Genomic DNA, 14,841 nt, shown 5'->3' with positions numbered 1-14,841 from the left:
GGAGGTTGCTTTCCCATTTCCACAACAGCTTCCTTCAACTTCTGATTGAAGTATTGTGATACCTCATTATAAGGAGTTGCACAACCAGCTTAATCTATGTCTGATGCATTACTCACTGGAAAGTTTGTAAGGATATATGGAAAACAGCTAATAGGACCTGTGTTATGGATCCAAAATGATCTCCCTCCTAAATCATACACTGACTGCAAATTAGTACCACATCCATCCATAAGGATATCAAAATCAAACCGTAAACCATTTATCAAAACCAAACCAAGCCATTAATAAAGAAATGATGAAATTGTTTTAGAAGTTGTTGAATGTTGGTTTCAAAATTAAGATCGTTTAGTTGACTGGATTAAACCGATCTGAACTCTTTAAACCGATGACAAACTAATTAAAACCAATGAATGGAGACATAGTAAGTTAATTCATTCAATGTTAAGTTTACATCCATTTCACTAAAAAATTAAAAAGGAAAAAAATCATTTGAATAAAAAAAATAAAATATAAAAAAACTTAAAATTGACGATATTGATTTCATTATCTAAACCCGTTTATAAAACAATTCGGTTTCGGTTTAACCTAATATAGTTTACAAGGCATTTGGACTAGGTGGCCTACTTGCAACACATTATACAAATCCATATTATGATTAATGAAAACTTAAGAACCTCAACAACAGATATGCACCAACAACACTACTGCCTGGGAAATAATAAATTTGCCTAGTTATTAAGATGGTTCAAATATTAGAAGATGATATAATGAGAACGAGAATCCATCTGGTCTAATTTTGAAGGCGGCCTTGAGTAATATTGGGGAGTCATCTCACGTGAGGGAGCTTCTCTCATGGTCAATGGTCCATTTCCTTCTATCCAGAAGCCTAGATTTTAAGATAAAATTTACCTCTATATCTCTTGCAATTGAAGAGCTGAAGTGGACTAGACCTATTGTTGGATTGGTCAAGTTGAATATAGATGGGTGTTTCTTGAGAAATCAAGGTTTGTCAGGGGTTGGTGGAGTGGTTCGTAATTGTTCTGGATTGGTTTTATTTAGTTATGCTATCCCGCTTGGAAATATGACTAACTATAAAGTGGAATTCTCCTCCCTTTTTATTGGTCCGAAGTATGTAAAGGAGATAGGAGAGGAGAGGCTGTGGGTGGAATGTGATTCACAGACAATGGCGGAGGTTGTCCCTAGGAAATCTATTCCTTGGGACTTCTTCAACAGTGGAGGTTATTCAGTCCCATTCTTGAATCAATTACTTGGAGGTTAATGCATTGTTTTATAGCGGTAAATCACAAGAAGTGTTGGTATAGAGCTTGAAACTAAACTAGAAGAAGCAGCCTAAGCTCCCTTGATAAATAGGGATCCAAAAATGGAATGAAAGTTGCAATTCCACGAACAAAAAATGGCTATATGTCAGCGATGTTTCAAATGGACGACTAAGAACATCTTTTTTTCTCAAAGTCAACTTCATCCCTTCATAAATCGCTTAAGAGTTTTTGTTTCCTTGAATTAATTAAAGGGTAAAAATAAAAGACTTTATTATTTCATGACATATTATCGATACAGATTACAAACAATAGATAGATCAAACTCTAGCTATCTAGGGTAATCTGATTATGCAGAAGATTCATCCCTATTGCATGCATTTTGTAAAGAGATTAGTGGGTCTGAAAATTCTCCAGTCACAATTTGATCGACAATAAATTTATTAGCTGCCTCGGTTAAATGGCTTCCATCCCAGTTAACTCTAATAGAAGGGTTTGCACAAGATCCTATGAATGTTAGTTTCCCATCCACATCTACTGTCTGCCCACATCGTGCGGTATTGCTGAAGTTATATTTGCCTCCAAAGCCACAACAAGCTACCAGTGGTTGCTGAAATCCTGCAAGAAGAATCACAAATGTGTCAATCATCTCTCTCTCTCTCTCTCTCTAAAATTTTAGATGATGATGACTTACCAAAGTCCTGAGGTTGGCTCATGAGGAGGTACTTGATAGAGTAAATGTCCACATATGTGATGGCAGCCAAGGGAAGTTGCTTTCTCATTTCCACAACAGGTTCCTTCAACTTCTGATTGAAGTATTGTGACACCTCATTATAAGGAGTTGCACAACCAAATTTATCTATGTTAGATGCATTACTGAATGGAAAGTTTGTAAGGATATATGCAAAACAGCCAATAGGACCTGTGTTATGGATCCAGAATGATCTCCCTCCTAAACCATACATTGCCTGCAAATTAGAACTACATCCATCCATAAGGGTATGAAAATCAAATTGTAAATCAATTATCCAAACCGAACCAAGCCATTGACACAGAAATCATGAAATCATGTAAGAAGTGGTCTAATGTTGGTTTCAAAATTGAGATCGTTTAGTTGAATGGTTTAAACCTAACTGAACCCTTTAAACCGATGACAAACTAATTAAAACCAATAAATGGAGACATAGTAAGTTAAGTCATTCAATGTTAAGTTTACATCAATTTCACTAAAAAATTAGAAAGGAAAAAATACAATTATCAAAAAAAAAAAATTTAAAATTTACGATCTTGATTTCATTATCTAATCCCGTTTATTAGACAATTCAGTTTCAGTTTAACCTAATATAGTTTACAAGCCATTTGCTCATGGACTGGGTGGCCCAATTGTAACACAATATACAAATCCATATTGTGATTAATGAAAACTTAAGAACCTCAACAAGAGAGACACACCAACAACACTACTGCCTAGGAAATAATGAATTTACCTGGTTATTAAGACGGTTCAAATATTATTAATTACCTGAATATTCTTGGAGAGCTTGTTAATTACATCAGGGATGTCAGCTTTGATTTCCTCTAGAAATTGGTTGCTGAATAAACCCAAACCGATATCATTTTGACCAATATCAAATGTGTACAAAGCTTGACCAAAAAACTCCTCCTTAGGTAACAAATTTGTGTAGATTCCACCTATCAACAGATGATGAATAGGATTTTATGAACCGGTACTGCTTAATGATTTATAGCTATAGAGGGATTTTAACTAATTAAATAATTACCTCGGTTCCTAATTAATTGTGATCTGGATTTGAATTGTTGGAATTGGGGAGACTTGCACATCCAAGTAGAAGGGGCTGGGTCCTCTCCCAGTTCGGCTTTTATCCGACGGCCTGATTGTCGCCCCCGATACTGCGAAATTAGCACCGTGGATGAAGCTAGTTCCCAATGAATCGAGATATGCGCTGAGGTAAGGTAATCCGAATCTTTCAGCTGATCAAAATATTCATTATTTTAAAAAAAATGATCAAGTCAATAACTGTTTGATTTCCTTTGCATTAACAATAAGAGATTCGATGAAAAAATAGGATTCTTGTAGCCATCTCTTTGTTTGCAGATTTTTAGCTCAAAAGAAAAGGGAAAAAGGCAGGTGGGAAGGGGGGTGTATAGTTGGGGGACTCCTTAAAGCTTAATCCTATTACCTATAACTCATATTATTTGATCTATCCAACAGTACTTTACTTCATAGCCCATAGCATTGGCCTATTTTAGTCTCCCAACATAAGCGGCTTGAAAGCAACATATTTTGTGGTTTTCCTTACAAATATTAGGAATGGCAATGGGGTGGGTTGGATAGAGACTCGCCCCACTCCACCTCTAGTGAGGTGGTTTTGTATCACCAATATAGGGTTGGTGTGGCAGGCTTTAAAAACCTGAATTGGGATCTTGATCAGTCCCAGTTCATTCAGGTCTAGATCGATTCAGATCGGCCCTGGAATTGATATATTAAGGGGTTTTCACATAGAAACAGCTTGAGTTCACACCCAGCTATGTCTAGGTGTAAGTGGTGAGGGTGGAGTTCCTTCCACCCACCTTAACATAAAATCTGGGAAATAATGAAACAAAGTTTAATTTCTACCCAAGAAATCAATGGTGAGCCTTCCATCTGAAGGTCTTCCAGTAGGCATGTGAAAAAAGGTCTCCCCATTGGGTGGGGTGACAAGAGAGAAGGCAGCAGAGTCAGCTCCTGTATCAGTATTTGAGTCCCCAAAGTTGAAGATTGCCGGAAAATTGCAACTTGTATATGAAGCCAAGGCCGGAACACTTAAAATCACTATGGAAGACAACAACCCAATATAGAAAGGAGTCATGAGAACAAGTATACCCAAGGTATGAGAAGAATCCATCATCTTGAGAGTTTACGAGATGATGAGTAGTAGAGACAAGAGAGGATAATATTACTTTAGAGAACTGGCAGAGTATATATATATAGAGGGAGGATAACATAAGTATTGAACTGCTTACTAGCTAAAATGCTAAATGGAGTAATACCTGTTCATTTCCATTAAATTTTGGAAATAGTTTTCCTATTTTTATTCCTAAAATTAAACAGAATATTTACTAAATTTAGTGTTTGGTTATATTTCTACAACTCTTTCAAAGTTTACAAAAATTCCAAGAGAAGAAATCCAAAGAAAAAAAACCAGAATGGAGAGGATCTAAGAGACCAGCTAGTAGAGAAAATAAGGAATCATTCAGTGATAACATGTTCACTTTATTTTCACTTTGATGATCATTGGATCCAATGTGTCCACTATACTTTATATAGCAGTAGGGGACAAATAACACTAATAAAAAATACATTTTTCATTGAACGAACCAATAAATAAATACACAATTGGTATGTGATAATTAAATAGAGTTTTGATTTTTACTCCCAAAAAAGAAAAATTCGACATTTTATTTGATTCATTGGGGCTAGAATGATTGGACATTTCGGAATCTAAAGCTGATCTTTTTCCAAATTTGGTAAGTTTTTAATAATTAATTCAATACATATCCAGCCAAATAATATGTAAATCTAATTTATTCTATTATTAAGCATATCATATTTTATTTTCAGCATTTATTTCCCATGGATTGACCTATAGCTTGGTCATTTGATTTTATCTTTTGCTTAACATAGTTATAAAAAATGGAACGGAAAAAAAATTTTAAATAGACGGTACATGTTTTAAATTTATTTTTATTAAGAATCATTTGTATAAAATATAGAAAAAAAAATGGAATAATTTACAAACTGAACGGTGCCAAAAAGAGACACCAAAACAGCCAACAACATGACTGAGGAAGACCTCCTAATCCACCGTCGGCATTTTCATCAGCAGAAAAAGAAGATCCAACCACATCAACAAGGCATGAGACACAACAACTAGATCACAAAGGAAAAAGACACTAAGTCATCCTATATCTGGGATGACCCGAAGCATCCATATTTAGATCCTTCTCGACCAAAGCCGACTAGCTGTCATGGGATCAAAGATATCAAAATGTGCAGCAAACTTCGAAAGAAAGTCAGCAATAGAGTTAGCCTCTCACTAGCAGTGACTGATTTTCCACTCAACCTGATGTAGGAACCTCATTATTAACCGATATAGGAGTTCTCTCCCCATTAGGAAACTCTATATTTGGTTTACATGATGAGAGTCCCTATTTTGGGAAATTGTATATATGGGCTGCATATTAGGAATTCATATCCCTTGTATTAGTCAAGCATATCACATGTAGAGAGTATAAATATGTTACAAGAGGTTGCCCTAGTCAATCTAAACAGATTTGGAATACTGTGAATTCCTAATATGCAGCCCATATATACAGTTTCCAAAAATAGGGACTCTCATCATGTAAACCAAATATAGAGTTTCCTAATGGGGAGAGAACTCCTATATCGGTTAATAATGAGGTTCCTACATCAGGTTGAGTGGGAAATCAGTCACTGCTAGCGAGAGGCTAACTCTATTGCTGACTTTCTTTCCAAGTCTGCTGCACGTTTTGATATCTCTGACCCTATGACAGCTTGGCTGGCTTTGGTCAGGAAGGATCTAAATATGGATGCTTCGGGTCATCCCAGATATAGGATGATTTAGTGTCTTTTTCCTTTGTGATCTATTTGTTGTGTCTCATGTCTGGTTGATGTGGTTGGATCTTCTTTTTCTGCTGATGGAAATGCAGACGGTGGATTAGGAGGTCAGCCTCTGTCATCCTGTTGGCTGTTTTGTGTCTCTTTTTGGCACCATTCAGTTTGTAAATTTTTCCATTTTTTTTCTCCTATATTTTATACAAATGATTCTTAATGAAAATAAATTTAAAACATGTACCGTCTATTTAAATTTTTTTTCCATTCCATTTTTTATAGCTATGTTAAGCAAAAGATAAAATCATATGACCAACCTATAGGTCAATCCATGGGAAATAAATGCTGAAAATAAAATATGATACGCTTAATAATAGAATAAATTAGATTTACATATTATTTGGCTAGATATGTATTGAATTGATTATTAAAAACTTACCAAATTTGGAAAAAGATTAGCTTTGGATTCCGAAATGTCCAATCATTCCAGCCCCAATGAATCAAATAAAATGTCGATTTTTTTTTTTTGGGAGTAAAAATCAAAACTCTATTTAATTATCACATACCAATTGTGTATTTATTTATTGGTTCGTTCAATGAAAAATGTATTTTTTTATTAGTGTTATTTGTCCCCTATTGCTATATGAAGTATAGTGGAGACATTGGATCCAATGATCATCAAAGTGAAAATAAAGTGAACATGTTCACTGAATGATTCCTTATTTTCTCTACTAGCTAGTCTCTTAGGTCCTCTCCATTCCGGTTTTTTTTCTTTGGATTTCTTCTCTTGGAATTTTTGAAAACTTTGAAAGAGTTGTAGAAATATAACCACACACTAAATTTAGTAAATATTCTGTTTATTTCTAGGACTAAAAATAGGAAAACTCTTTGGTCTGGAAGTGCACTCAGCAATATTGGGAACTGAAGAAGAAGACGGAGAAGACAGGGTATAGAGACTCCCCTTACTCGGTCTGGAAAGCAGAATCTTCTTGGTTACCTGATCCTTGACAAAGAAGTGAGAAGGGTGAAATTCAAAAAAGACTTTATTGTCCTGAGCAAATCGCTGAACAAAAAGGAGAGGTTTTCTGATAGAGGGAACATGCAAGACATCGCATAAATTAAAAGAATGAGAGGGGGAGAGAGAAGGGAGAGAAGAGGAACCAATATTACTGATAGAGAGTCCCTAACCATTACACACATGAAGTTGGTGGTTACCATTGTACCCATCATAGGATGTGAGAGAGTGAATATTAGGAGTGATGTGATGGGTTGCACCAGTATCAGGGTACCAAGTCAGAGTAGCAGGTGGGTAGGTGGGTGTGGGAAGAAGAGGAGGGTTGGTGGTGAAGTGAGCAACTGGTCGAGGGTTGGGATGAAAGCCAAGATAAGGTTGAGGGGAGGGGTAGCCGGGTTGGGTAGGGGGTCGGCAATAACAGGTGTTGGCGTTGTGGTTTGTACAGTTGTAGATGGAGCACCACACATGCATGCCTAGTTGTGGAAAGTGGCCACCACGGCCACCACGACCACCTCGTCCACCCCCACTGCAACCACCACGACCACCTTTCCCATATTGAGAGTTAGAAGAGGTGGAAGAGGCATCATGCTGAGCAATGTTAGCTGATGGAGTGTCTATAGAGACAGGAGGATCGGTCTCTAATGTGTTACGAGTAGAGGCCTTATTCATGAACTTGTGGCTGATAAGAACGGCAAGAAGATCAGAATAGGCTAGCGGCTTAAATCGAGCAAGGAGCGTTGGAACAATGTCGTGAAGATCTTTGTGAAGAGCGCAAAGAATGTGAAGACAAAGGTCGAATTGTTTTATAGGAGACCCCACAACAGCAAGCTCATCAGAGAGGGACTTGGCTCGTTCTATAAGGCTGGTCATGGATTCATCAGTCTTCTAAGAGAGGTCTTGAAGGCCAAGATTGAGAGACATGATTCTAGTGTTAGAAGCAGAACCATAAGCAGAACAGAGAGAGTCCCAGCTGTCTTTGCTAGTTTCTTTGTCAACGATGAGAGGGAGCACTTCATCGAAGAGGGAGGATATAAGGAGACTCATAATCAGGGAGCCCTGATCGTCCCAGTCAGAAGCAGTGGTTGCCTCAGTGGGCCGCACTTTGTAACCATCGATATGGCAAAAAAATTTCTGACCCTTGATGAAGGGCCGTATCTGAGCATGCCAGAACAGAAAGTTCTTGGATGTGAGCTTGATGGAGACAAAATGATGAGCTCCCAGGAGCGCTGGTTGAGAGGATGTGGGAGAGGGAGAGGGAGAGGTGAGGTTGGTTAATGGAGTTTCTAGCGACATGGTGAAGAATAGAAAAAAAAAAAAAAAAAAAGGAAGAAGAGGGGTGGTGGCCTATTGAACTCTTGATACCATATTGAATTTGAATTGTGTTCACTTTTTTTCATTAGCTAGGTTTACAGTATTTGTAGAGATTACATCAGATCTTAACCAAAATGGAAATAAAGATTACAATTAAATTCTTCCAAGAATAACTGATATCAATTTTTGGCATTCCAACTGTAGAAGACACTGCAGTATAGGATCCAAGATTTTGTTGTGATTTGTATCACAAGTGGGATTGACTGTATCTTGGAGAGAATCTCCAAGCTGGACTGTGAGCTGTGGGATTGACTATATCTTGGAGAGGGCTGGACTGTGAGCTGTGGGATTGACTGTATCTTGGAGAGGGCTGGACTGTGAGCTGTGGGATTGACTATATCTGGGAGAGAATCGTCCAAGCTGGACAGTGAGCTGGACGTTGGTTAATAAGAGTGTCTGACAGAAATTCAGGTTTGCTTTGTTTGGTCGCATAAACTTTCATTTGCATTCGCTGGATGTTTTAAGAAGAGTGGCTAGAGAAAAGTGGAAATTGAAACAACAGGTTGTTATGCATCCTCTTGGCAAAGGTTATGTTATATTTCAGTTCCAAATAGAAGAAGACATGGCAGAGATATGACGACGAAGTCCCTTAAAGTTTGGTTGTTAGCTCATTCAGTTTCAGAGATGGAAACCAGATTTTAACATACACGACAAGCTTATTATGACGAAGCTTGTGTGGGTTCGTTTTCCAAATCTTCCCCTGGAATAGTGGCATGAAAACGTCCTTTTGTCTGGGGCCAAGGTGGTGGGTAGACCAGTGGCTCTAGATAGTAGAACCAAACAAGGCATTTTGGGACACTATGCTCGAGTATTGGTTGAGTTGGATGTAGAGGAGTCTTAAAGCTGTATTGAGGAAATCCAGGTAGAACATAGAGAGCCAGGCATGATGAAAGAGTTCTATTTTAGGCAGAAGGTGATATACAACGATGGGATGGCTCGTTGTGGCTTCTGTAAATGAGTGGGACATTGGTTCTCTGTTTGTCGATTAAAGATCAGAGGATGAGCGTCAGGGAGTATAAGACAGGGCGGTATTGATCCCGAGAGCAACTTACATTGAAGATGCAGTTGACTCAGTGTTACCCAAATCTGGTATAGTTAACTCAGTGGGGCGTGTGGGAGATGACCTTCCTAATCAGGAAGGTAATTCAAATTTAGATTCCCAATCTTTTTGGTTAGGCCAACTTGTGAGGAGGTTTTACTGCCCAATATGGAAACGGTGGGAGAGAATCAAGGAATCACAAACGTGATTGATGAGCAGAATTTAGTGCTTTCGTCATGTGCCAAGGATTTAAAAGGAAATTTGGAATTTATTTTGGGAAGCGAATCCTCCCAAGATAACATTATTGAGTCCAACTCTAATTCTCTAAATGAGTTAGTGGTTGGGTCTGATTGTGAGGAGTCAGATTATGTTGTGGGATCGGACATGAATTTGAAAAATGAGTCCATGGAGCACCAATCGGATTTAGGTGCTGGTATGTTGGATAAGAACTCAAGTCAACAAGAGGCAATGAAAGGCAGGAGGGGAGGTCCGTGAGTGCCTCCATCCTGATCCTCCGCAAGAATTCAATGCTTGTCAAATAAGGGGAACTAGAAACTCCTACAGGGGTGCCGCAGGTCAAGTGGGAAATATGATGACTGATCCTTCTTCACTTCATCCAAGTGGGAAATATGATGACTGCTCCTTCTTCAGTTCATGAGGGTAACTTTCCTACAACCACTGTTCGGGATGGGCAGGTGATTATGGTTCATTCTGAGATTGCAGTTATTGATGCAGTGACTAAGCAAAGGAACTGACTAATTTGGAGCATTCGGTTTCCCATCGAAAAAAGAAACAAGTCATGAGAGGACAGACCAAGAAGTCCATCAATGCTGCCTCTTAAACTTTGTTTATGATGAAAGTTTTATATTGGAATATTAGGGGGTTTAAGAAGAAAGTAGCTCGAAGATTCTTGTCTAGCTTATTGAAAGTTCATTCTCATGAGGTGCTCTATCTCGCCGAACCTATGGTAGATGTATCCAAGTTTCCATCTCTATTTTTTAATAGATTGGGGTATTGTCCGGACTTTATATATTATAGTCGAAGGGACGGGATTCCTAACTTATGGGTGTTATGGAAAGTTTCAATTAGTAGACCCTGTATTATATCTAAATTGAACCAACAAATTACATTCTCTTTGAACTTGATAGGTAGGAGGGTGCGTATCTTGATGATTCATGTGAGTTGCTTTAGAGACACCCATAGGGAGCTGTGGTTGGATTTTTCAGGTCTTTTAATTGGTGCAGAGCCCTGGACAGTGATGGGTGACTTCAACGCTATTCTTGCTTCCCACGAAAAAAAGAGGTCCGGGAAGGTATAATATGGGTGCAGTGGTAGAATTTGGAGTTATGGTAGATGCCTGTTCGCTTTTAAAGGTTCCTTCTCAAGGTCTAAAATTCACATGGACAAATAATAGGCATCGAGGGCATGTGGCGGCATTGTTAGATAGGTCATTCTGTAATAATGAATGGTCTACCTTCTTTGGAGATTGCTCTCAATGGGTTCTACACCGATATGCATCTGACCATGCTCCTCTTTTGGTGATCTCAGAGGCATTTCACAAACCAGGTAACAACCCCCTTCAGGCTTCACAGATTTTGGATGGATCATGTTGATTTTGTCCAGGTTTTAAAAGGGAGTGGGAGCAAGATATCAGGGATAGCCGATCTATCGGTTGGTTCAAAAATTAAAGAGCCTAAAGCCTATCCTTAGGCGTTGGGCAAGGGAAAACTTCCCTAATTTTGAAGTGGAGCTTTAGGGTGCGAAACAAAGATTGGAGGTGCTTTAGGTGGAAATAGAAATTTCACGAATGAATGATTCTGTGTTTGCCCATGAGGCAGATGCCAAAACTAGATATGGGAAAGCTTTGGAAGATCATGCTATGTTTTGGGCTAAAAATTCAGAAATAGAGGGTTGAAGGACGGTGATAAGAATTCAAAATTCTTTCATCTGTCAACTAAAATTTGAAGGGCTCGGAACTTAATTCGCAATCTCAAGAAGGAAGATGGATCAATGGTTGAGGGTCAAAATTAGTTGGGTCAATATGTTGTAGAGTACTATAAAGCTTTCCATCGAGAAGTTCCATTGCCTTGTCATCCTAAGCTCTTTGAGTGCATTCCATCTATGTTGCTTCACGAAGATAGAGAGGGGTTGGAATTTACTCCATCTTCTAATGAAATCAAATGGGCGATTTGGGAGCTAGATCCTGACAACTCTCCATGTCTAGACAGATTTTGTGATGCCTTCTTCAGGAAGTGCTGGGACATTATTGAGCTTGATTTTGTCTCGGACAACGGGGCTGAGATCAGTGATCGAGATCAATTGGTGTATTTTTTGGTGGATTTCTACGAGAATTTTCACAAAATGGTAGAGCTTGATAATCATCCTCAGATTTTAAACTGCATTCCTTACATCCTTCAGAATTCTGATCGTCTTATGCTAGACGCAATCCCTTCGGATGCAGAGATCAAGGGTGTGGTATGGGATCTTGATCCTGACAGCTTCCCTAGCCTGATGGCTTCCCAGGTTCTTTTTTAAGGAGATGCTGGGTCATCATCAACTCCGATGTCTGCACGGCTATCAAGGGTTTTTTCTCCTCAGGTATTCTTCCGAACGGGTTTAATAATAATTTTTACTATTAATTCCTAAAGTCGATGGGGCAAGGTCTTTGGGAAAATTCCTCCCATTATGCATGGGGAATTTTTTCTATAAAATCCTTTAAAAAATTATGGCATCTCATGTCTTTGCTGTTCTTCACATAATCACTCGCAGGAGCAGGGTGCTTTTCAGAAAAGAAAAGTCATCCCGACTAATATCGGTCTTGGCTCTGAGCTGGTTAACCTAATGGGGCACTCTTCAAGGGGTGGGGGCCTGGGTTTGAAGATAGACATCAAAAAGGCTTTTGACACCATTTCTTGGGACTTCTTATTTCATGTTCTTAGAAGGTTTGGGTTCTTGGATACAATGATTGGATGGATCCATACTATTCTCAGGACAACCAGAATATTTATTCTACTAAATGTGGCCCTGTGGGTTTCTTTGAAGTTAGCAGAGGACTTTGCCAAGGTGAACCCATATCCCCTATCCTGTTTATTATTGCCAAAGAAGTCCTAAGTCGTGGTATGGCTGATTTATCTGCTAAAAGTATGATTAAGCCGCCCGCTGGCCCTCGAAGAGCTGATGTGCCCACTCACCTCTTATTCACAGATGATGTCTTCATCTTTATGAATGCTACAAAGAGATATATCAGGAATTTAAATTCATTCCTTTCCATTTACCAGAAATGCTCAGGGTAGTTTTTCAATTAGGAAAAAAGCAAACTATTTAAGGGAAAAATTCCTCCTACGAGGAAGCAGTGGATTGCTAATGAGCTTGCCATTCCTTGTTGTACTTTTCCAACAAAGTACCTTGGAGTCAAAAATTTTCAAGGGCAAGTTAAAAAAAATCCCCTTCTCCCTATGATGGACAAGATTAATTGGTTGGAAAGGAAAGCTCCTTTCCATGGCGAGAAGAGTCAACCTTGTGAAGTCGGTCATATTTGGAATGCCTCTTCACAACGTCTCGGTTTACTGGTGGCCTGCAGCTCTTATCAAATGCCTTGAACAATTGATGGAGAATTTTATCTGGACAAGGGAGATAGATTCTTCTAAAGTAACCACTGTCAAATGGGATTCGATGTGAAAGCGTAAGAAGGAGGGTGGCCTTGGCATCAGAAGGCTCCACAGAGTCAATATGGCTCTATTAGCTAAACTCACTTGGAAAATTAAGCATGAAGATTCCCATTTGAGCTGACTCATTCGGGCTAGATTTTTGTTGGCTTTGGTTGTTTCAGAAGATCTTACAAATCCTCCTCTATTTGGGCCGGAATAAGAAAAATGTGGAATTTTATCTCTGATCACAAGTGATGGATCATTGGCAGTGGCAATAACATTGACTTTTGGAATGATATTTGGCTCGAGCCAAAGTCCATTCGCAGCTAGTCCAACCTAGATGAGGACAATTTCTCCATTCTCTCCCACCCTATGGCGTTATTTATTGAAAATGGCAAGTGGTCGCTGCCTTCGGTGCAATCGACCTTCCTTCGGGAGACTTTTCTAAGGATAAATCAGATCAACCTCCCTTCCTTACCCTCGGAGGACAGGTGCGTGTGGAGTTTAGATCTGATGGGCCTATTCTCTATTAAATCTTCCTGGGATGGTTTGAGAGTGCCTTCTCTAGTGGTTTCATGGTCTTTGATTGTTTGGCAGAATCATTTACCCCCTAGGATTTCCTTGTTGGGATCATGAGGCTTCCTGGAAAGCTTCCCTTTGATGATCTCATTCATGCCAAAGGGATTCAATTCCCTTCAAGGTGTGACCTTTGCAGGGCAGGCAACGAGTCCTTCTTCCACTTATTTGTTGAATGTGAGTTCTCATCTACATTTTAGAGCAAAACTGCCAAGCTTTTTAATGTCATTTGGCCGCACAAAGCATCAGTGTCTGAGATGGTCTCTTGGTGGAAGAATAGGGGGAAAGGTTGTTGTCTGAAGGAGGCCTAGTTCACTGGCCTATTTACTACCTTAGAAGCTATATGAAATGAATGAAATCAGCAGAGATTTGAGGGGATAAAGAGAAGTGCTGCCATGCTTCTCATTGGCATTAAAAGGGAGATAGGTTTTTTGTGCAACAGGCTGAAATTTTTTCCAAAGAGAGTTGATGATCTCATTATATGTCGGAGGCCTCACTGCGAAATGGCTAGCCAAAACGCTTCCTCTATTATGGAGATCCACTAGTGCAAGCCTAGTCACTCTTGGATAAAGCTTAACTCTGATGGATGTGTGCTCAGGAATCTGGGACACGCAGGAGGTGGAGGAGTCCTTAGAGACCATGAAGGAAAAGTGTTGATCAGCTATCAGATTCTCTTCAGAATTTCCAATAGCTTTGCTGCAGAGATTTGGAGTATTTTGAAAGGAATTAATTTGGCTAAAGATAAAGGCATCTAGCGGTTGTGGATCGAATCGGATTGCTCTGTGGCTGTCTCCCTTTTTCATCACAGATCTATTCCATGCTTTGCTCTTCAAGAATGGAACCATTCTCTCAGTTACTTAAATTCTATTGAGTGGAAGATTACTCACTGCTACAGAGAACCCAATCCAGTGGCTATTTTTTTATGAAGGAAGAGGCAAAATCAGGATCATCGTATGATGATGTCCTGTTGCCTGATTGTATCAGGGATGAATTGGCTATTGACGAAGCCGGTCGTACTCGCATTAGATTTCTGAGATAGCGGTTGTGAGCCTTTGCTGATGGCATTGCAGAAGGTGGAGGCTCGCTTCAGGCTCTTGTAATATATTCTTTTCTCTTTTCTTCTATTTTTTAATAAAATCTGACCTTCTAGCGAAAAACTTAGGAGGACCCGATCTATGCATTCATGGTAGCTGAATTATTTTTTTCATGTTGATCCTTTTTTCCTATTTTTGAAACTGCATTTACCTATAACATATTTCAGTCAACACCTTAGCGTAATGATT

General features: G+C 39.0%; 1 pseudogene; it reads right to left on the bottom strand.

The window, feature by feature from the left end:
- Positions 1-1,525: 1,525 nt before the first annotated feature.
- Positions 1,526-7,795, bottom strand: LOC122082124 (annotated as a pseudogene).
- Between the last annotated feature and the right edge of the window lie 7,046 nt (positions 7,796-14,841).

This window comes from Macadamia integrifolia, chromosome 6 (assembly GCF_013358625.1).
Source record: "Macadamia integrifolia cultivar HAES 741 chromosome 6, SCU_Mint_v3, whole genome shotgun sequence".
NCBI classification, from domain to species: domain Eukaryota; kingdom Viridiplantae; phylum Streptophyta; class Magnoliopsida; order Proteales; family Proteaceae; genus Macadamia; species Macadamia integrifolia.
This window is presented reverse-complemented; position numbering and strand designations above follow the sequence as displayed.